The following is a 21,110-nucleotide window of genomic DNA, read 5'->3' on the forward strand; positions in this document are numbered from 1 at the left end:
GTATACACACGTGATTGTGTACAGTTTGGTTGTTGGACTAAAAAGAGGCTAGTGGCTTGGACATTGGCACTTTTGTGGCAAGATATACACAATGAAAATCAATGAAATAGCTTTGACAGAATGGGTTCTTGTCTAGTGGAGCACAGTACCCCCTTCCTCCTGTGCTCATAGGAAAAGGCTCTCTACCCCAAGGCTGTATTTTGTTGTGTCATCTAAGTATTCATGTTTTGGAGAAAAATACCCGTTCCTTCAGATTTAAGGGAGCAGATATTATTGAACTAGAAAAAAAAAAAGGTACTGAAAATAGCTTAAATCTTTTTTTTTTTTTTTTTTTTTTTTTTTTTTTTTGATTTGTGAAACATAAAACGTCCTGCCGGGAGTGAAGTGTGTCAGTTTCTATGACTTTGCCTGACTTTTCTCTTCTGTATGGACTCATGTCCTCCACTGGTAAATACTAAGGAAATGTGTGTGGCAGAAAAACCCTCAGGGGAGTGTTTTTGAAACACACGTTTATGCGAGGAGGTTTTTTTCCCAAAATATAGTTGACTTGAGTTAGTTAAGGGTATTTTCCTATTAGTTTAATATTGGCTGAGAATAAAGCATTAGAAAAATGGCACCTGTATGTCGTGGTACCATGAATGACAGAGTACAGCTAAAGAGGCAACAAACTGCAGCTACCCTTACCTGGCTTCATGTGAGTCGGGTGACTGCTAAGCCTTTTTTGCTTGTACTTAACTGCTGCAAGGTCAACATGTCTGACTTCCATCTAAAACCCACATTAGCTTGCTTGCTTTTTGTAGTGGTTTGAATAGGAAAGCCCCCCTTTTTAAAAAGCAGGGCTTGCCCCTATATAGGTCAGACTTACCTTGAACTCATAGCAATCCTCCTGCTTCAACCTCCTAAGTACTGGGGTTATAGGTGTCCTTTTGGATAATCAGCAGAACCTATGAAAGTACTCAAATTCTAGAGGAGGGCTTTTTGCAGAACCACCAGTTCCGTCCTTACGCAGAGATTTGCCCAGCTGCAGCTGCAGTCACGTGATCAAGGCGCCTAGCATACAGCCACAGAATCATGCATGCCTTCTCTGCACTAGGCATGAGCAGGAGTCAAGGAAGATGAGACCCCCATCCTCAGAATTTACCTCGCATGGGCGAAACTGAAACATTTCAAAGGCAACAGTGCTGTGGGATCAGTCCCCATCACCATCGCAGCAGGCACAGGTCCCATCTCGGCAGTTTGTCTCAAACATTTGGTCCCCTGGAGACCCATGTAGGTAAGCGCCTCCCAACACCCACCCCTCTGTTTGATCTCGTGCCCTCTCTCAACATTCCATTCTCAGCCACGGGGCTGGAGAAATCCCTTTAGAGAAACACACGGAGCACGCATTCCTTTGCTTAGACCCTCACCTTGCCCTTGGAAGATGCCCAAGCCTGTTTCTGAGAACAGAGCTCACCATCAGGGCCCCGCCGATCACTTACCATCCCCCACTTGCCCACTGAGCCACACCAGAGGATGGCTCTCTGAGTTAGGGAATGTGCCACGTTGCTCCCTACCTTTTTTGTTTGTTTGTTTGGTTGGTTGGTTGGTTTTGGAGTTTTGTTTTGTTTTGTTTTTAACTAAACCGTCCTAGCTCACTGCACAGCCAGCTCTTATCTCCGCTTCCAATATTCACCTGAAATGCTTCAGAAATGACCACGTAACCACCTTCCTAATATTCTCATCGCTGCCCAGGTCCTTTGCTTTGTGCCACTTGGCTTATTTCTTCCAGTGACTTATAATCTAAAACTATCTGTGCATGTCCGTGATGGTCTTTACTGCCCAAGAGGTCGGAGGTTTCGCCTATCTAATTGGATCTTTTTTTTTTTTTTTTTACAACGTGCAACATAGTACCTGGCACGTGGTAGCAACTCAAATATTACTCGTGAGCTGACTTATCAGTGGAGGAAAAGATAGCTCCATTCATGGGATCCAGGAAGTCAAGACCACGTTCATCACTGGGAGTTATGCTTGAAAACTAAGCTTTGTTTAGATAGCGCTGAAGTTTGGGGAAACCAAAGCATAGAATTCAAGACAAGCAGCAGTCATCAAATAAGACAAGTCAGCTCTTCTGGAAAAGTGCAGGCTAGCTTTGGGGTGAAAAGGCTAAGCAGACACTGTCCGGCAGCACAGATAACCTCACACTCGCTTTCCGGTTGTTCTGGGATTGCGTTCTTCCTGTTCACATACTGTGTTCTCCGAGCCAGACCATCCAGCTCACTGAGAGCAGAAGCCCAGCCTTTCTCCAGCAGCCCCAGTAGCACCAGGGTGGCTTCCTGTGTCTTCTCTGAGCTTCCTAGGCATTAAGGGGCCCTGTACCGACAAAGCTGCTAGACTTCCAGGCCTGGGTGCAGTGACCCACATTCCTCAGGGCAGGGCTTTAAGCTTTAAAATTAGGAGAATTCAGGGTCAAGTTAGGGTAATTTTGTAGCCTTTCCATGGAGCCATCAGAAAGAAGGTACCCATCTTCCCTTAGTTTCACCTCTTCACTTCCGGCTACTGGCCCCTTCCATGTTCCTATACATAATTGTATTGGTCTTCACATTTCTTCCATTGATGCTTCAGGGGTTCTTAAGAGCTCAGCCCTGCTAAACTAGCTCCCTGCTTCGCCTGAACATTTGATTTGTCTTCTGTCAGCCTGTACCCCAACCCTGTGGTCTGATAGGTATTATCTTGGGAGTTTGAGATTCCCCAAACCAAATCCCCCAAACAGCCTACTTGCCACATTCACCTGGAAATAACAGGGAATAACTCTGTGCTCACCACCATCCTTACACCACATTTCTGACAATATAGCTCAGAGAAAGAATGTCAAGCAATTCTGTAGTTTTATAGTGACTCTCTGATATATAAATGTCTGTAAGATTTTTCTGGAAAGAGCCAGACAGAAAAATATTAAGGCATTGTGGATCGTGCTGTCTCTGTTGTAACAAGACCTATTATAGCATAAAAAGCAACTAAAAGTACTACAAAAGAAATAGGCATACATATGTTCTAATAAAACTTTATTTATACATATAGTGGGCTCATCTAGACTAGGATCTTCATTTGTGAAGGTTCAGTATAGCACATTCTTCTAGGCAATCCTTTTTGCTTGTGTGTGTGTGTAGGTGTGTGTGTGTGTATGCGTGTGTTATACATGTGTGTATAGGTGGTCATTTGTGTAGCTACATGTGCATGTGTCTGCCAGTGTGTTGTGGGTAAGCCTGACGTTAATGTCGTGTCTTCTTTGGTCACTATATATTGAAACAAGTCTTTCTCTGACCTCGAAGCTCACTTCTTCAGCTGGCTAGCTTGCTCCAGAGAATTCTGTCTGCGTTGTGAACGTTGGGGTTGCAAGAAGGCACCACAGCCACCTGGCTCTTAAGCGGAATCTGGGGGTGGCCTTTATGCTTCGTACAGCAAACACGTTCCTTGCTGAGCCACTCCTCTGCCTCGCCAGGCAAGCTTCATTAAGGCTATAAAGGTTTCCAAAGGCCTCGTCCCTGGGACAGGTCATCACTCTACACACAACACACACCCTTCCCTCATCCCCTCCACCCCTGCCTCTTTCACTTCTTACTCTGACATTCAACTGGACCCCACAACAATGACTCCACTTAGACACTGACCAGGAAAGAGAGAAGCTGATACCTTTTCTTTTTTTTCTTTTTTTTTTTTTCTTTTTAAAACTTTTTCAAATTTGTTTGTGTGTGCATGTATGTACTCACTGGAAGTCATAGGAGAGCCTACTGTTGCTCCTCACAGCTTTCACCTTGTTTGAGACAGAATCGCTGCTGTTTGCCACTATGCTGCCATACTCTAGCCCTGGGATTCTGTCTCCACCTCCATGTCACTGGAGGAGTGCCAGGATTATGAATACATGCAGCTATGTCTGGCTTTTCCATGAATTCTGGGCATCTGAGTTGAGGTCGTCAGGCTTGCTCAGCAAGCACTTTCACCCGCTGAGCCATCTCGCCAGCCGTGATGCTTATTTCTGGAGGGCTAACTTACACAGTTTGCAGTATGCAAAGACAGGGATGGATTTAAGGGTTGGGCGGGGCTAATTGAAATAAATAGATGGTTGATGCTTTGTTAAGATTGTTATATCAGTAAGTTAAGACCTCCTGTGAGGGATATTGTATCTTTATACTTAGTGATGTGGAAGGAAGAAACCAAAACTAGTGGTTTGGGGGATTTTGTCATTTTTTGTTTGGTTGATTTGGTTGTTTTTTGTTTTTGTTTTTGTTTTCAAGGAAGGGTTTCTCTTTGTATCCTTGGCTGTCATGGACTCTGCTTGTAGACCAGGCTGGCCTTGAACTCACAGAGATCTGCTTGCCTCTGCCTCCTCCTGGGTGCTGGGATTAAAGGTGTGCTCCACCACCACCCAGTATGGAGAGTGGGTTTTTTGTTTGTCTATTGTTTGGTTTGGGGTTTGTTCTCTATTTTAATTTTAATTTTAAAGGTGAGTTTGGGGCTTGTTTTTCAATCTAGAGATCAACAGTCTGTGGGTAGACTCGATAGCTCTGAGTAAGAACTTCATTCTTGCTTTTTATCTGATACAATGGAGGGCCAGCCATGGTGTTCAGAGCCTATTGTAAAATAGGCTGCATTTAGACTACACTTGCATAGGAAGAAAGAAAACCTGGGTGACATTTAAGATAATTTCAACATGTGTGTTCCTGGGCATTGTATCAGGAAAGAACTCTGGGAGTGAAGGTGACGAGGCAAGGAGGACAGGTCCAGGAAGGGAGGGGTCTACCAGCAAAAGGCCCTTAAGTATCTTTACGCGGTCCTAGTGAAGACACGAAATTGAAATGCGGATAGTGACAAGCAGGGTCTTCAGATTGTGTCTACCAGCTTCCTGCATGTCATCCGTGTTGGCGAGATGAGATGTGTTTTCTAGCACAAGGCAACACATGAGGACTCAAAGCTGAGTCCAGAAAAAAAAAATGACTTCACACGGAAACCCCACACCCCCTGATTCCGTGCCTCGGCGGGGAGTCCTCGGCAGGAAATCCTCCATCTGTTTTCCTTTACTAGAGGAACTTCGAGGATGAGTTCATTTCTCTCCAAACACCCTCGTGTTGCTGTAACACAACGAGGCTGAGTGGTGGGAAATGTCACCGGGAAGGCCAGAGGACGCTTCGCACGCCGACAGCCAGGACAGGTCTCCTTCTGAGGTTTAGACAAGGCTTACCCTTCCTTTGTGGATTACGTTCTGATTTTTACCCCCTTTCATTTTTCTGTTGCTCCCCACCCCGTTTTAAAGACATTTTTAAAAATCGCTTCCTAATAGTTTGGCTGTTTGGCGAAATAAATATAAAAGGAAGATTTCTCAAAGACTTGCCCTGTGGATTTCCAGCGCATACCTTGTGATCCAAAGGATTATAGCTAGCTTAGTCCTTCATGAACAAAAGAACCTAATTTGAAATTCAAGATTACTTTAAAATTATCACTGCAGGTAAGTACTTTGTTTTTTTGTTTTTCTTCCTTTACTCCCTTAATAAGAAGCATCGTTTGCCTGTTGTAGTCTCAATAAAGCTATCAGTTCAAGTATAAATATAAGTAAAACGATTTGCCAGCCCATAAATTAATTACAAGATTCAACACAGAATTTTCTGCTCTTGGTACCATTTCGCAGGTAACGTGTAGGCATGCTTATGTTGTCCTGTCGGGAAAAATTTAATTTCATTAACATTACAAGTGAATATCTTTTGGCTCATTTCCTCTAGTAATATAAACTATATTTTAAATTAGAAAATAAGGAAGGGGGTGGAACTCTCCCAAAGAGTACATTGCTGCCCTAGCATGCATTATCAAATGGCTGACTTTTCTGGATTTGCTGAAGGCTAGGTAAATATGGAAAGTGAAAGTGGCCAAAGCTCCGACCTTTGTGAACCCCTCTTGAAGATTCCACGGAGTCACTTGGCAAGTGCTGGAGGAAATTGCTCCAGCCTGGAACAAACGGGCAGGGAGCTGGAACATTAAAAGATATCAGCAGCTCTTACCTTTCTGTGGCTACAATAGTAAGTTGATGGGGGATGAGGGGGCGGGGTTGGTGAGGGAGCTTAAGACTCCTAAAGTCTAGAGCTGTGACTCCCATCTAGCTGAATGTGCCTATGTGGTGAGTAGAAAACTGTGCCATCCAAAGGTGACTGAGGTATCCTTGTCCTGCCCAGACTCCTGTCTTCTCACCCACACTCATCCCTCTGTCCTTCTGTGTGAGTGTAATACTTTCCTGATGCTTGCTTGTACCGGCTTATGGCTATCTGGGCAGGGGATGGGCTGTCACTGTTTCTTCTACTTCCTCGTCCTTATTCTCCAGTCAAGCCCTCATCAGCAGCCCATTTTGCTACAACCAGCTGGTTTAGACGAAAGCATTTAAAAAAGGAAGAAACCATGATGGTCGAAGCATCCTCCTGTGTCCTCCCTTCCGTCCTCTGCTTGTGTTTGGATGCCCTCTACCTCCCCCTCTAAGAACAGTCCCTACTCCTCCTCTTTCCTCAGAGCCAAATGCTCTCAAACCCAGCCCGGTTACTGTGTAAGCCCTTCAGCTAGAGATCATTATGTGCCGGTCCATCTGTCATTTCTACTCAGCAGAGAGCATCACTGCGTTTCTAATAGCTGCCCTTTAAATCTCCCCCTCCAGGGTGCATAGCAGCTCAGTGTGGTCCTAGGTCAAAGGCCTGCTGTGAGCAACAGCAATCTGTGGCCCACTTTCGTGGGCATCGGTGCCAGTGGTATAACCGTGGATGGCCACAAACCCACACTTAAAGGATGGGGGACAGTCATCTGGGAGCTGTGAGAAGTGAAATAAAATCAAGGTGCTCTTTGCCACTTTCAGACAACTTAGCTTCATCCTGGTTTCCTTGTCTTAGGGGTTTGTACTGGCTTTTATGGGTCACAGTGATGGCTGGCAGGCCCTCCTTATGGATAGCCAGTACGCATCCTCTGAGGCCATATTGGTGGAGGGTAGGGGTGGGTTGTAGCTCACTTGAAGTGCAGCTGCCTGGAGTGTGCCAGGCCACTGGTCTCATCCAAGCACCACGAAGAGAAAAAAGTAAACTGTTCTCTACTTCTGCTCCTTGTCACCAGGGGAGGAGTGGCTCGTTGGGTGTTCTTTTCCTCTTGTGTTTGCCTGGGAATCTGGGGATGGCTTTAAGTCTCACTAATAAATGAATTTTTTAAATGGTCTCAAAAGGAAGTTCAAAGACCGTTTTATTAGACTGTGAGAGCAAAAACTCCAGAGCTTGCAAGCTTTAAGTTTTGGCAGTTGCCTGGGGGTGGGCGGGTGGGGAGAGAGAGAGAGAGAGAGAGAGAGAGAGAGAGAGAGAGAGAGAGAGAGAGAGAGAGAGAGAGAGAGAAGGAAGAAAGTCATGTCTGTCTTGGAGTCTGAGAAATGTTCTGCATTGGAAGTCCATAGGAGCTGCTTGGTGGAGTGATGAGGGAAGGGCTTCAGAGAGAAAGTAAGAAAGCCTGGAGTGTCAGAAAGAGTGTGTATAGACTCTGGGCCAAAATCCCAAAGAGAAAAAGAAGTGGAAAGAGAAGCCCATGTGGAGTGCCGAGCAAGCCTTGAATCTGACTTCCTCACAGCCACCAGTGTTGCCTTAAGTGCTAGGGGCCCAAACTCTGATCCTGAGGCTCTCCGGAGAACACTACCCTCGGAGCTGCCACTCCAGCCTTTGCTTGCTTGATGTTCTCCCTCCACTGAGCATCCTGTTAGCTCCTTGCTGACCCAGAATGCCTATTGGGCTTCTTTTCCCACCATCTCATGCAGCTTTCCTTTATAAAGCAGGCGGGTTGTTTATTTGTTTGTTTGTTTGTTTGTTTGTTTTTGTTGTTTGGTTTGGTTTGGTCTTTTGCGCTTTTAGTAGCTCCTTCATTGACATCCAGTGGACCAGCCCCCATCCATCACAGCAGGAGATGATGAAATGATGAGGACACCAAGCGATTGATGACAACTGCCATCAGCTGTCAGGTGCAAAGCTAATATTCAATAATGCTCATGGCATTTGTCTTTCTCCACTCAGTCGCAATGCAGGTAACGGAGGTCGCCTCCTTTACCTGCTTCCGACAGATGAAGAACAGACTATCCGTTCCCAGCGACTGCCACCTGCATTCTTTCTGCGTTTGGTACCTTGGTTTCTGGCTTACTGTCTCAGCGCTAAGGTCGTAGACTATGCAGCCTCCTTCCTGCGCTATTTTAATTCAAAGAGAGTCTGTCATAAAATGCATGGCTGAGAGCAGGTATCAGGTGGGGGGTGGGGGGGTGGGGGTGGGGAATCAAGACTTCAGGAGTAAGGGCTTGTTTCACTTGTTGGAAGCAGGGGTTTCAAAATCGTCTCAGCCCCGCAGCGGTATTTATGGAAAGTGTGGCTTCACCCCATGGCATGTGTTTCTGAGCTTTGTTTTCGGCAGGGCTCTGTGGATAATTAGCTCTTGTTGGCTAAAAGTGCCATAATTCTTGGAAGAAAACAGCACATCAGTGAGCAAATGTGTTTAGTTGTTTGTGTTGGACCAGGTTTTCATTATAAGCAAACAAGACGTTCAGAGGATGGAATGAAGTCTTTCAAATTAATGAAGGGGGGAGGTCACATTTTTATGTCTTTCTATCATACAATATATTAAGGGAATTTTACTATAATGCCACATCCATAAATCTTATTGATATACGACAAATAAGATGAGCAACAGTTCAAGAAAAAAGGCAATCAACAAGTGTGTGCATAAAAAAAAAAAAGTCTAGATTTGGGGCTGGATGTCATTGGATATGCAGTGACAGAGGTGACAGCTTTCTGAGTTTTTACATTGCTCTTGATGGAGTTTGTCACTTTGATTTCCCATTGCCAGTTCAAGGACGATTTCTTGACTGCCCTGTTGGGTACTGCTTATCAGGTAGCTCATCATTATTAGATCTGAGGACCAACTTACTACTGCAAGGTGAAGCACAAACTTGTCAGATGACCTCCAAGAAGAGAGAAGAGATACCCACATGGGTACTAACCTTTCTCGGCTTTAGATTCTTCAACATTTAAACCCAGAAAGCTCTAGAATACTTTCTCTCACATCCTTGCCTTATGCACGAAGATACTAAAGCCAATGGAATGATTTACATACCACTAATTAGCTACAGAAGTAAAGCAAGAGCAAGGACTATTTTTACTTTTTTAGTTCTTATGTTTTAAAAGTGTTAGTTTTTGCAGTGGTTCTTAAAATGAAGATTTGTCCCATAATCATACCAATCACATTGCTCTTTTATCTTTTGATAACAATTACTTTAGTGCATCTGAAGTCATAGCGTAGCTATCTGCAAACCAGCTGCCACGAGTGGACATGTTTATTTTCCCACCCTTAGTTTGTATCACTTATAAATTAAAATGAAGCTCATTACAGTGTGAGCTTAAGCTTCTCTCTTTGCCCTCTCTCCTGACATAAATATTGTCCTGACATAGCTGAGTATGTATGTGTGTGTCAGATGCAGATGGGGGATAGCCATCTGTGGTTATAGTCTTGCGCTCACACCTTAAAAACACACAAAGTATCATTAATGTACTCCTGTAACTTTTTAAAATTCAGCATTGTTTCAGGCATGACCCATGCTGGTGTGTAGGTGTCTAGTTGTTTATTATAACAGCAGGATGTGCAAATAGCTCAAGGTCCATTATCCATTTTCCTACTGAAAGGACTTTAGACTAACTCTGTTTTGGTATAAACTTAAGCTGCGAAGGTCTGTCCCTGGATCTTTTTATGCTTCTGCTGGAATTTCTGCTTTTGTTGTTGTGTTTTGCATTGTTTTGTTTTGAGTCGGGGTCTTGTGTAGCCCAGGCTCACGTCACACTTGAGAGGTACAGAAGGCTGACAATTTGATCTCCTGATTCCTGCTTCCACTTCCCGAATACTGAGTCTATAGCTGTGTACCACCATGCTTGGCTTATGTGATGCTGATGACTTAAACGCAGTGATGGGCACACACTGTACCAGCTGGGCTACATCCTCTGCCCCATGTTCCAGAACCTCTTGAGAGAATCACTTGAGTTATTCTAGAGATAGAATGATTGACTTAAAGAGGATGTCTGTCTTCACCTTCCTAGAGACACCACCCTGTGATCTGCAGTGGTTTGTCCAGCATGAACAAGGTTGAACTGAAAGTCAAAAACCTAATTACAGATAAGAATCACCCAAGACACATATAAAGGTCACTATTGCTCACACCTGGCCCTAGACTGAGTCTCTTCAGGGATGGAACTGAGATGGTGTTTTAGTTCCTCCGGTGGTTCTAATGCATAGTTGATTTATAATCCCTGCCCCCCATCTTCTCCAGCACTAAGTGTTATCAGACATTCTTTCTGCTCATCTCATAGATATAAGGGCTTTCTGATCACTAGTAAAGCCAATGCTTTGAGAATGCTATTAAACATCTCAAGCCTCCCATTAAGTTATATATTAAAGGTAATAAAAGGTCTGCAAAAGGTGATAAAAAGGTTATGAATCCTAGCACGTGGGAGGTAAAAGGAGAAGTATCAGAAGTTCAAATCCAGCTTTGGGTTAGATGAAACCATGTTTAAAAAAAATAGTAAACCACACACAGTTGTGGTTTTGGTTTTACTCAGTTTTAATTGGGTAGGTACAGTTTGTAGATGTTCTTTCTTTTTAATGCTCTAGAGATTAATTCTAAAGAGCCAGCATATGATTTGCAAATATCTCGCCCCAGTGAATGACATCTTTTCAGTTTATTTGTGATGCTTTTTATCACATAGAAGTTTAAATGTTTGTAAGAACTCAATCAATATTTTATTTTGTGGATTGAGATTCAAGAAATATTAACATGATGTGCTGCATGTGACTTGATAAGTTACCTTTCTCTATTTTTTCAGATGTTTTACGATTACTTTTTAATTCATGGGATAGTTAAGCCGTCCTGGAATTCATGTTCCGGGATGTGTTTATACTCTTTCAATGAATACTCAGTGAGCCAGTACAACTCAGTCACTGGTCTCCTCTATCTCTACCCTACTCACTCTGTGTTGCTTTGTCATGTGTCTGCATTATTTAATATTTTACATAAATAATTTCATCACATAGATAGTGTGAGTTCTGTTCATTCTTTTGTAGTATTTATATTTTTCTGTTTTCTCACTTTATTATTAGACCTTCTTAGCCAGCATTAAACAGCAGCATTGTCCTATTCTAGGTTTTATACAATGTAGCCCTGACTTTTTGAGGCTAGGAATAGTAATGCCTCGGGGTTTATTGTTTGATATAGTTTATGTTGTTAAGACAGATTCCCACTATGACTTGTTCATCGCAATGTTTTATCAAGGAGCTATTTTGAATTTTTTCATACCCCTTCTCATTATTAAGATGGATGGCCTCTTGATGGATTCATTGGTGACTTATATTAATAAAATTTCAGAAGTTAAGCCGTTCTACTCTGAGATAACTCTCACTTGATTACAGTTTTTTTTAAAAAGAAAAATCATTCTAAATATAGCTTGCTGGCGTTTTCCTTAGACTTTTTATATTCATAAATGAAACTGGCATGTAATTTTTCTTGCTCATTTTGCATCATTTTTCTTACCTCGTGAAAATGAGCTGGAAATATAATTGGTTCATTCTGCTCTATGAAATAGTTTTTACAGTTAGAATTACTTTTACTTTGAATGCTGAATGATCTTGCCTAAAAGCTCCAGGTAAGATCAATTTATGTGTCTGTGAATAGACTTTAGCTATTGACTCCATTTTTGTCTTGGTCAGTCCACACTTTCTGGTTCTTCTTGAATAATTGTACATTATGTCTGCAGAGAACTGATTGTTTTGCCTGGATTTTTCAAAAGCATAATAAAGATTTTTTTTTTTTGGATAGTCGCCTTTTTAAAATCTTCCTCATTACTGAGCAGTGATCTTTAATCCCAGCCTGGTCTACAGAAAGAGTTCCAGGATAGCCAGGGTTCCAAGAAGAAACTATATCTCAAAACACAAAACAAAACAAAAAACCCGAGACAAAACATCTGTCACCTTTTGTCACACTGCCATAGCCATCACTTCCCTTTCTTCTTTTAAAGCCAGCCTTGCACAAACTTTAGTAGTTTTTATTATTCTTTAAAACACTTTGGTTTTCTAGATCTGTCAATGGATGGTGAGTACCCTCAAGAGCTGAGTGAACTTTAGTTGAATGTATGTTCCTAGACCAGCAGTGTTTCCTCGTCTGCACTGAAGACACGTCATCTACTCCTGTCACTGGTCTTGCCTTTGAGGACTGTACTGTTTCTGTTGTTCCTATGAGCTCTTGCCTCTCGCCCCTGTTGCTTTTTCAGACTATTTTGTCTTTGCTCTTCATCCCACTCAGTATATGATGTAGCTCTTTGTAGATTTTTCTCTTTGTAACTCTGAGAAATTATATAACTAAGCAACTCTGGGGAATATCCAGGCATATAACTTAATATTTCCCTTTAAAATTCTATCATTGTCTAAAAATTCATATGAGACATTAATTTTTGTTCATTTTATACTTCCTCCCTCCCTTCCTCTTTCTGTTTCTCTATCTCTCTCTCTGTCTCTCTCTGTCTCTCTGTCTCTGTCTCTCTCTGTCTCTCTGTCTCTCTCTCTCTCTCTCTCTCTCTGTATGTATGTATGTGTGAACTTAACTCCCATCATTTGATGTTGATTCTGGGTACCACTGTGTAGCCTAGGCTCACCTCGATCTTGTAGTCCTCTTGCCAATGTCTCCTGTGTGCTGGAATTACATGCCACCATGCCCAATTGTCAGATGCATTTATTCACTTCTCTTACTGTGCTACATTCTTGGTTATCTCCCTAAAGCTGCCTTGTAGAACATTAATTATGCCTTCAGCTCTGTCTTAACAGCTGTTTCCTCCATCCATCAACTGTTTCACTCAATTGCTCTTTTCATTTCCAGTCCATCTACATGTTATTTTCACTCTGTAGTTTTCTTTTCATACAGTTTTCATTCTTTTTAGTCTTAGTTATTTTAAATGTAGGTTAAATAATCTTGTAGGATTCAAGGGCTATGTACTATTTCTAGTTGACTGTTTCCCTGTGTGATTGATGATGTAGGATCCTGATTTCATCTTCAGTTGTATATGCCACAGTTTAGAGAGAGAGGGAGGTGGGGGAGGGAGTTGTGTAAAACTATATAGAGTAGGTCCAGCCATCTCGTCAGGTACATTTCCCTTCTTCTTCTTCTTCTTCTTCTTCTTCTTCTTCTTCTTCTTCTTCTTCTTCTTCTTCTTCTTCTTCTTCTTCTTTTTTTAACTTATATCACAGGTGAATCCTTAGATCAGTTTTATTTTTTGTTTGTTTGTTTGTTAGTTGGTTTTTGCTTTGTTTCGCTTTTTAATTTGAGTTTCCTGGACCACACACAGCCTGGCTCTAGATTCTGAGTGGACACTGTCTTTCTTTTCTCTTGGCAGCTTCATAGAGATATGAATGCTGTTAGCACGTCCATCTGTGTCCATATGTTGCTCTTCTTTTCTGTTCTTTGTTCAGAAGGTTGTGTGTGGGCGCGCACACACGTGCACATGGAAGCCAGAGGAAAACTTCAGGTGTTATATACCTCACGAGCCATCCTCCCTGTTTTTAAGACATAGTCTCTGACTAGGGCTCACTAAGTCAGCTAGCCTGGCTACCAGCAGATCCAGGAATCTGCCTGTCTCTGCTCCCCACTGCTTGTATCTCAAGCGTGCTACCACTCTCAGCTCCTTACGTGGATTCTGGGGGAGAATTCCTAGCCTCATGCCTTGGTAGCAGGGACTTTACCAACTAAGCCTTGTCCCCAGATTGACTTTTTTCCTGTTATTCCTCTACCCCCTCCCCTTTTTTAAAGACAGGGTCTCACCCATAGCCCAATGTAGCCTCAAACTCATGGAAATCCTCAGCCTCCCAAATACAGGGATTATAGACACGAGTCACCATATGCCCTTTGGGGATGTCCAGCTGTCCCCCACTCCTGCGTGGAGTTCAGACCAAAGCTTCCATGTCACCGAGACTGTAAGTGCCTAAATGTACATCACTGCTGTTGTTTCTTAGGGTTGGCTTGTTGGTTTGTGTTTGTTTTGTTTTAAGTGCAGTAGATTTCTTTTTATTATTTTTTTTTTTAATTTTTGTATCTCCATGATGCCATGTATGTGCAGGGACTCACAGAAGCCAACAGAGGGTGTCACACGCCCTGAAGCTGGAATTACAGAGAAGTCATGAGCTGCCCCAGTGAGCGCTGGAAACCCAGCTCTAGTCCTCCAGAAAAACAGCAAAGGCTTTTGCCTGCTGAGCCATCTCTCCAGCCCACACTGTTCCTTCTTTGACCTGTGTCTCACAGGTGGTCTCTCTCCCGCTCAGAGACTCAAGCTTAGCAATGGATTTGAATGAATAATGTCTTTTTTTTTTTTTAAATCTGTTGTTTCTGAGCGTTTATGGTGGAAAAAGTTTTCCGCCTTTCTTGAGGGAAAAAAATGTAAAACAAAAACTTGAGCTTTGACTTTTTTTGACATGAAATTTTTTTTAAGGATCTAAGAATTCCACAAATCATATTTTCTGTGCACTTTTCTTGCTGGCTTCTGTAGAAATGCAGACTTTTCAAAAAACCAGCTTGAAAATTATTAAGCTAATATAACCCTGAAGTATTGCTATATAACCTCTGAGGAGGTACATTCCTTTGAACCTCTGCAATAAACCCGACACAGTCTGCTGTGTCAAGAATTATGGGGTGGGGTTTAGGGAAGAGCTGTGTCCTACTTAGAGAAAAGTTTCATGGGGTGGACTGGAGAGACACAGATAATATTTTCTGAAACAATGCAAATGGGTTTTGCTGTTTCTTAGCAGACTAGGACAGATTCTTAAGGGGGCTGTTAAGATGGCTTAAAGTAGGGCTCAGTGATAGGGTGCTTGTCTACCCTGCTCTGACCCTGAGTTCTGTTCTCAGCACTACCTAAAATCTGGAGGGTTTTAAGAAGAACTCCACATTTCTTTCTAGCCTTAGAATTTTATGATTTCTCTACTACTTTGAAACATTGTCGTAACAAATCTTACAGACTGTGTACAGTTTAAAGCCAAGTCTCGGGCAACAAGGCTATGTAATTGTTGTAAATGCATCCCATATCCCTACCATTTATCATAACTCCCAACAAATCTAAAGAATCGGAGGCAACTGTGCCCAACCATTTTTGTTGCTGCTATGCCTCTGATCTGGTTTTCCACATAGAATTTTTGTGACATCTCAAAATTTTTAATCACCAATTATATAGAATTTTCTATGTATTCATTTGTTTCAGAGCTAGGACCTCGTATATCCCAAGCTGCCTCAGCTATCTATGCGACTGAGGACGGCCTTGAACTTCTGATGCTCCCATCTCCACCTCCCAAGTGCTAGGATTATAGGCACGTGCCACCAGGCTCACTTTGATCTGGTGCAACGGGTTGGACCCAGGGTTTTGTGACTGCCAGGCAAGTTATCTACCAATGGAATAACATCTCAGCTTATTTCATTTTCAACCAGTAGAATATTATTTATGTGTCATCAGCAAGCAAAATAATATTTGGAGGGCTGGAGGGGGCGGCTTTCCCAGAAGAACTGGGTTAGATTCCCAGTACCCACAACTCACAACTATCTATAAATACAGCTCTAAGGGATTTGATACCTTCTTCTGGTTTCCTCAGGCCCAGGTATACATGCAAAACACCCATATACATAAATGATAAAACAACTTTTGATTGAAATAATTCTATTAAAAGTTATTTTGCATACTGCATAAACATGATTATGTTTATGAAACATAACTAGTTTCATTACCTCCTCTGAACATGCCACAGTTTTAAGCCACTTTCTCATTCTCTTTGAAATCAACAAATTAGTATTAAGTCGGTCGTTAGACACAATTGAAATCAAAACACAAGATTCACATAAAAATAACAAACATTCTTTCAGCGTACAGTATCCAAGGTTATTTCCAACACTGCAGCCTGTTATTTTAGATTAAATATCTAAAACAAAACATTACAAAGACAAAATCCATCCCTTTGCTGTGTTTCTTTCTGTGCTGGAATTGAGGTGGGGCCAGTTGTCAGCTGCCCAAAGAGAGGCCAGACGCTGATCTTGTGATTTTCTTAATTAAGAATTACCATTTCCAGCCCCTGTCAGTGGTTTACAATGGCAAAAATCCCTCACCAAACAGTTGTTATTCTTGGTCCTAAATGGTTTGCCAGAACATTAACCTCAACTTGACCCCTCATCTTTGCAAGGGAGGGTCTGCACAGGTCAGTAACCGTTTCTAGAAAATTACCAAGTCTGGGCTGCATCCTGGATCATGTCGCTTGCTCTAAAAATAATTATCATGTTTGTCATTTAACATAGTTGGGATCAACAAGGATAATGAAGAAAGTTTAAATCTTTATCCTTTGGAGTGAAAAGGAAAGGGGTTCCAGAAACGTCCAACTTCTCGGGCCGTTTTTGTTGCTTCTGTCTGGGTGTACACAGCCCACTGATGTGTGGCTTGGCATGGCCTGCGGACTCATTCATCCATGTGATACTACAAAGTGGCTCGCAGGCCTTTCCATGTACTTTGGCAGAGCCCTTAGTTCTCTACCAAAGTCTTTAATTGGTGACTGTGACTAATGAGCAAGAAGCCCCAGGAGAAAGGGGACATAGTCTTCCACTGCCCATTAGCAGGAGCCCCAAGAACAAAGGTTTATCACACTTGGGCAAGAAGCCTGGGCCAGAGACTAAAGGTAAACAGTAACTAACAGTTCCATTTTTCACCTTCATTGACCATGTTAATAATTCCGGAGTAAATTACACCCCACCGTTACTGCTGTTGCCTGTGCAGTCACTACCAAGATCCCCACTGACCTTGGCTATTAGAGACCCAGCTCTTTTCAAGAATCCCAATTAACCCCACCGTGGCTAAAGTACAGTCTGTTTCCCCAGCAAAGAAATCATTGTCTCTTTTTGTGGGGTAGCTATCCTGGTCTTCCCGGAGGCCTGTGGGATGAAGTAAGTGCTGGAGGTGGGCCATGCTGAGCTGGGGAGAAATACGCAGCTCCTGCCCTGCACAGAAAATGCTGAGGCATATAGTTCTGAGGAGCATTTGGTGTTTGGGGGCTTAATTTATGTTTTCAATTAGAGGCCTTGCTGCAGCGTGGTAGAGGAATAAGTGGAGATAATAAAGGAGATGCAGGACAGAGAACTGGCAGCCGGTGCCTCTTGTTTATGTAGTTGGGGTGCTAGATAAATAGTGTCATTGTAATCAGCACCTTACTGGGATGCCGGGGAAGGGGGCCCCTCACTACCCAAGATCTCAGCATTAATGTCTCAAAGGATCCATATAGGTGCCACTTGGCCATTGGTGCTTTACAAATCTCATAATTCTGAGTGGTGTATGAATATGTCCTCAGTAAAAATCATTTAGATGTGTTTAACATATACAATCAGTTTTTCCTTCTGAAACTTTTAAGTTCCTTTGTCTTGATTCCTCCCCCACTAGAAACAGGATCTCTCTGTGTAGGCCTGGCTACCCTGGGACTCGCTCTGTAGGCCAGGCTGGCCTCGAACTCACAGAGATCCGCCTGCCTCTGCCTCCTGAGTGCTGGGATTAAAGGCGTGCGCCACCACCACCACCCAGCACGTTAGTCTTGGTTTTAAACAGCCCTCCATGGACTATGTGGCCTGCCACCTCTGTCTACTCCTGTGTATATCAGCATCCTGTTGCTCTTCTCTGTCTCACTTTCTTTACCGCTTCCTTTATCCACCCCTGGAGTGCTAATTTGGACTGCTTTCATCCTATCCAGATTGGCCATGAAGCCCTCAGCCTCTCCTGAGTTTTATTCTTTCTCCTTTTGTGGCATCTTATTGGTGCTTTCTTGCTCTGATAGAGTCACAACCTTGGGCTTCAGAATCCCAGGCCGTGAGCTTCTCTGCCCATCTGCCCTATCCTGCCTTCCCTGTAATTCCCACAGCCTCTTCCTCCTCTTTAGTAAGAGCTGTGGTCCTTAGAGTTCGCAGAGCATTGGGAGCTTGTTAATCATTCTTTCCCACCATCCCTTTCTGTGCACATCCCTTCCTCCCTCTGTGCATGAGTTATAAGTCAACCTTTACATGAAAACTTACTGAACAAGGCTATTGGGTTATTTGAAGTTTTATTAGAATCAAAGATACAAGCGACTCTCGTTTCCTAAATAGGGACATACGACTGCTGAGCATTAGGAAGGCAATGTTTCATTATTTTTCTGGAACCAGATTTGAGGTTTAATGTCCTATACATTTTATGCAGATCCATAAATCTTTAATTTGCATAATCTGTACCATAGCAGTTAATGGAAGTGATAGCACCCAACTTCCCTACACAAAATGAACTTCCAGAAACCGGGGTCTAACACATAGAGTTGTCAGAATAATTTGGAGACCCTAACAACGGAAAACTATGAAGAAATTAGTACCCAAGCCAGCAACCAATCACAGACAAGGCCTCAAGCCACTTAAGCAAATCAGAACAGCATCTGTTAGGACCACCTTCTCCTGTACCTGCGGACTAACACACAGCAAGTTCTCCATAGTATCAACCTTAGGATAGCTGAAAAATGTGTTCAATTACATGTGACTGGTCATCATCATCAACCTTTGTAGCTGTGTAACATCTCCAGCAATTCTGTGGTTACCTCAAGATTCCCAAAGATACCATAAATCAATGTAGCAATTGATGGACATGACTCTTTAAACCCCATCTTTTCATCTAGGGATAAAGCCTCCATCTTCCCTTGCCTAAAGGATAAAAGTTTAAGATGGCCGAGAATGATGAGTCAACCAGAATAGTCCATGGTGGGACAGAATATATGTGTTCTCTAAAGATAGGAATGATTCAGTTTAAATATATAGGAAAACATCGCTTTTCTTATACGTGGTTCACTGTTATTGAGTAATGAAACAGATAAAAGCAGAACATATGAAACTACTTTCCTATATTTTACTAAAAGCTAGATTACCATCCAAGGTTCAAGATGGACTTGGAGACTCTTTTAAGGTCTGTGGACCTAGGATTTTTTATTCAGCAAGAACAGTTTGTCTGTTCTTGATTACTTGTGGGATCTTTCTTTTTCTTTTTCTTTTTTTTTTTTTAAGATATTTTTATCTTTACAACACTGAAGGAAAGATGTGCAAATTCCATCTCCTTCACCAGAGACGTTTACCAATCCTGTGTTATTTAAAGGACAAATGGAACTGTTATGGTGAAAGCTTGGAAGGAATGCCAGAGCGAGCACAGTGCAGAGAACACACTTTCACAGGAAACGAGGCCAGGCTTCTAATTGAATTTGCATGGTCGAATGAACTTGTCTTGCTCATATTCCAGAAATACAGCCTACCACATCCTGAACTGCAGCCCTGCAGAGAAGCAGCCAAGTCCCCACATTGTCATTCCACAACTGTGCCCACTCCCCACCTTCATACCAATGATATTTTTTAATTAAAATGACTTTTGAGCCCACAGAGCTGAGGAAAAAAATTTTTTCTGTGTGTTTCATTTTGATAAAATGAAATCTTTTAACCTAAAAAATGAAGTATATGCCTTAGCTTCTCAGTGAGTGGGTGAGCTGCCACAGGAAAGAATAGACCATATTCCTTGACTTGAGAACATAGACCTCAGGTGTTTTCTCACAGGAGTTGAGGAAAAGGTTCATGAGAAAACTTGTTTGGTTTGCTTTCAGAAGCTGCCCTCTGTATCTCTAGGCATCACTGTAATGGCAATGTCTATGTCATGGTGGCCTCTTACTCTAAAGGTATATGACTCTCAACACACTCTAGTGGTGTGAAGATGAACACTCATCCAAGTACAGTCTGATTCTCAGCAAGCCCTCCCCTCTGCATTCAGTCCCCCAATGTGGGAAAACTATGGAGGACTTCTTAGGAGGTCTCTTGGAAGTGGTATGTCCACTTGTGCCCCATTCTGTAGACTGGAACTCAATCACTAGCCCCCCCCCAACTCCAAGGGAGGCTGGGAAATGATACGTAGCTGCCCGCAGAACAGAAAGGAAATAGGATATGATGGAGGGGTCCATCTCATAAACCATGGTTTTGAAAGGAGGATAATCAAGGCAGTGAGATAGTAGCTCCATGGTTGTTCCTTTCCTTTCCAGGGACCTTTAGCTCTGTAATGCCTATTGGGAAGCGTGCTCAATGTTGTATGCTTTGAGGACTGTGGGATGACCCAGCCATCCTCTCCAACCTTGGGCAGCACAGTCTATAGGAGGGGCGGGCTTTCCACATAACTGCTCTGTAGCTGGGTAACAAGGTATTTAACTGGAATTTTTAGCTGAGTCTCTTAGTTCTAACAGATGGGAAATTCAAAAATGAGGTAATGCAGATCAAGGCTCTGGTTTCAAAGGAAAATGAAGAATGGGTTCTATCAACTTAAAAACTTTCTCAGCCACAAAGAAGGCATAAAAGGCCCCCAAGAGAACATTAGGAGAGCTTTGTAAGGATTTCTACTTTCTCTCTCTCTCTCTCTCTCTCTCTCTCTCTCTCTCTCTCTCTCTCTCTCTCTCTCTGTGTGTGTGTGTGTGTGTGTGTGTGTGTGTGTGTGTGTGTGTGTGTGTATGTGTGTGTGTGTGTTGTCTTTTCCACTGTCATCCCTATGAAGGAGGTCTGGATGACCTGTCTGCCATCTCCTTTAAAATCTAGCATGACTGAGGCCAGTAGTTCTTTGGACCTGGAAGAAGTGGACTGATGTTCAAATATGAGAAGTGTAGAAACGACATTCCATGACTAGTACTTTGTTCAGATAGCCACAACAAAGGGACATAGCTGCGGGTACTAACTCAACTTGCCCCTCAACAACTTGTTCCCAAAAAGGCCAAGCCTAGCTGCCCAGAGGCTTGGTAGGGTCTTAGCAGACAAGAGCTGGAGGTGGCCCCAGCTTCCTAGGAGAGAAGTGCAGCCAGCTGTTGTCACTGACATCCCTAAGTGAATAGAACAGAGCATCCAAAGGATTTACAAGAAGGGCCCCAAGGAGAAGGAACCCACTCTTTTCTGGTTCTGTCAACCCCGAAACTATCTTCCCAGCCCCTCTCCTCTGTTTTCCATAAAACTTGGG

The 21,110-nt window shown here is 42.8% G+C and overlaps 1 protein-coding gene across 13 annotated transcripts in view; it reads left to right on the forward strand.

Annotated features, from left to right (window-relative positions):
- Positions 1-21,110, forward strand: part of KIAA1217 — a 797,280-nt gene that overhangs the window by 388,628 nt on the left and 387,542 nt on the right. The window contains exon 1 of one of the 13 annotated variants that reach the window (XM_084782819.1): positions 5,118-5,479. The exons of the other annotated variants lie outside the window; for them this stretch is intronic. The gene's annotated coding sequence lies outside the window, so the exon portion shown is untranslated. Of the gene's footprint in view, positions 1-5,117; positions 5,480-21,110 lie in introns of those variants that run through there. 13 annotated transcript variants of the gene reach the window in all.

Source organism: Acomys minous, assembly GCF_964271855.1.
Source record: "Acomys minous genome assembly, chromosome: 5".
Taxonomy (NCBI): Eukaryota; Metazoa; Chordata; class Mammalia; order Rodentia; family Muridae; genus Acomys; species Acomys minous.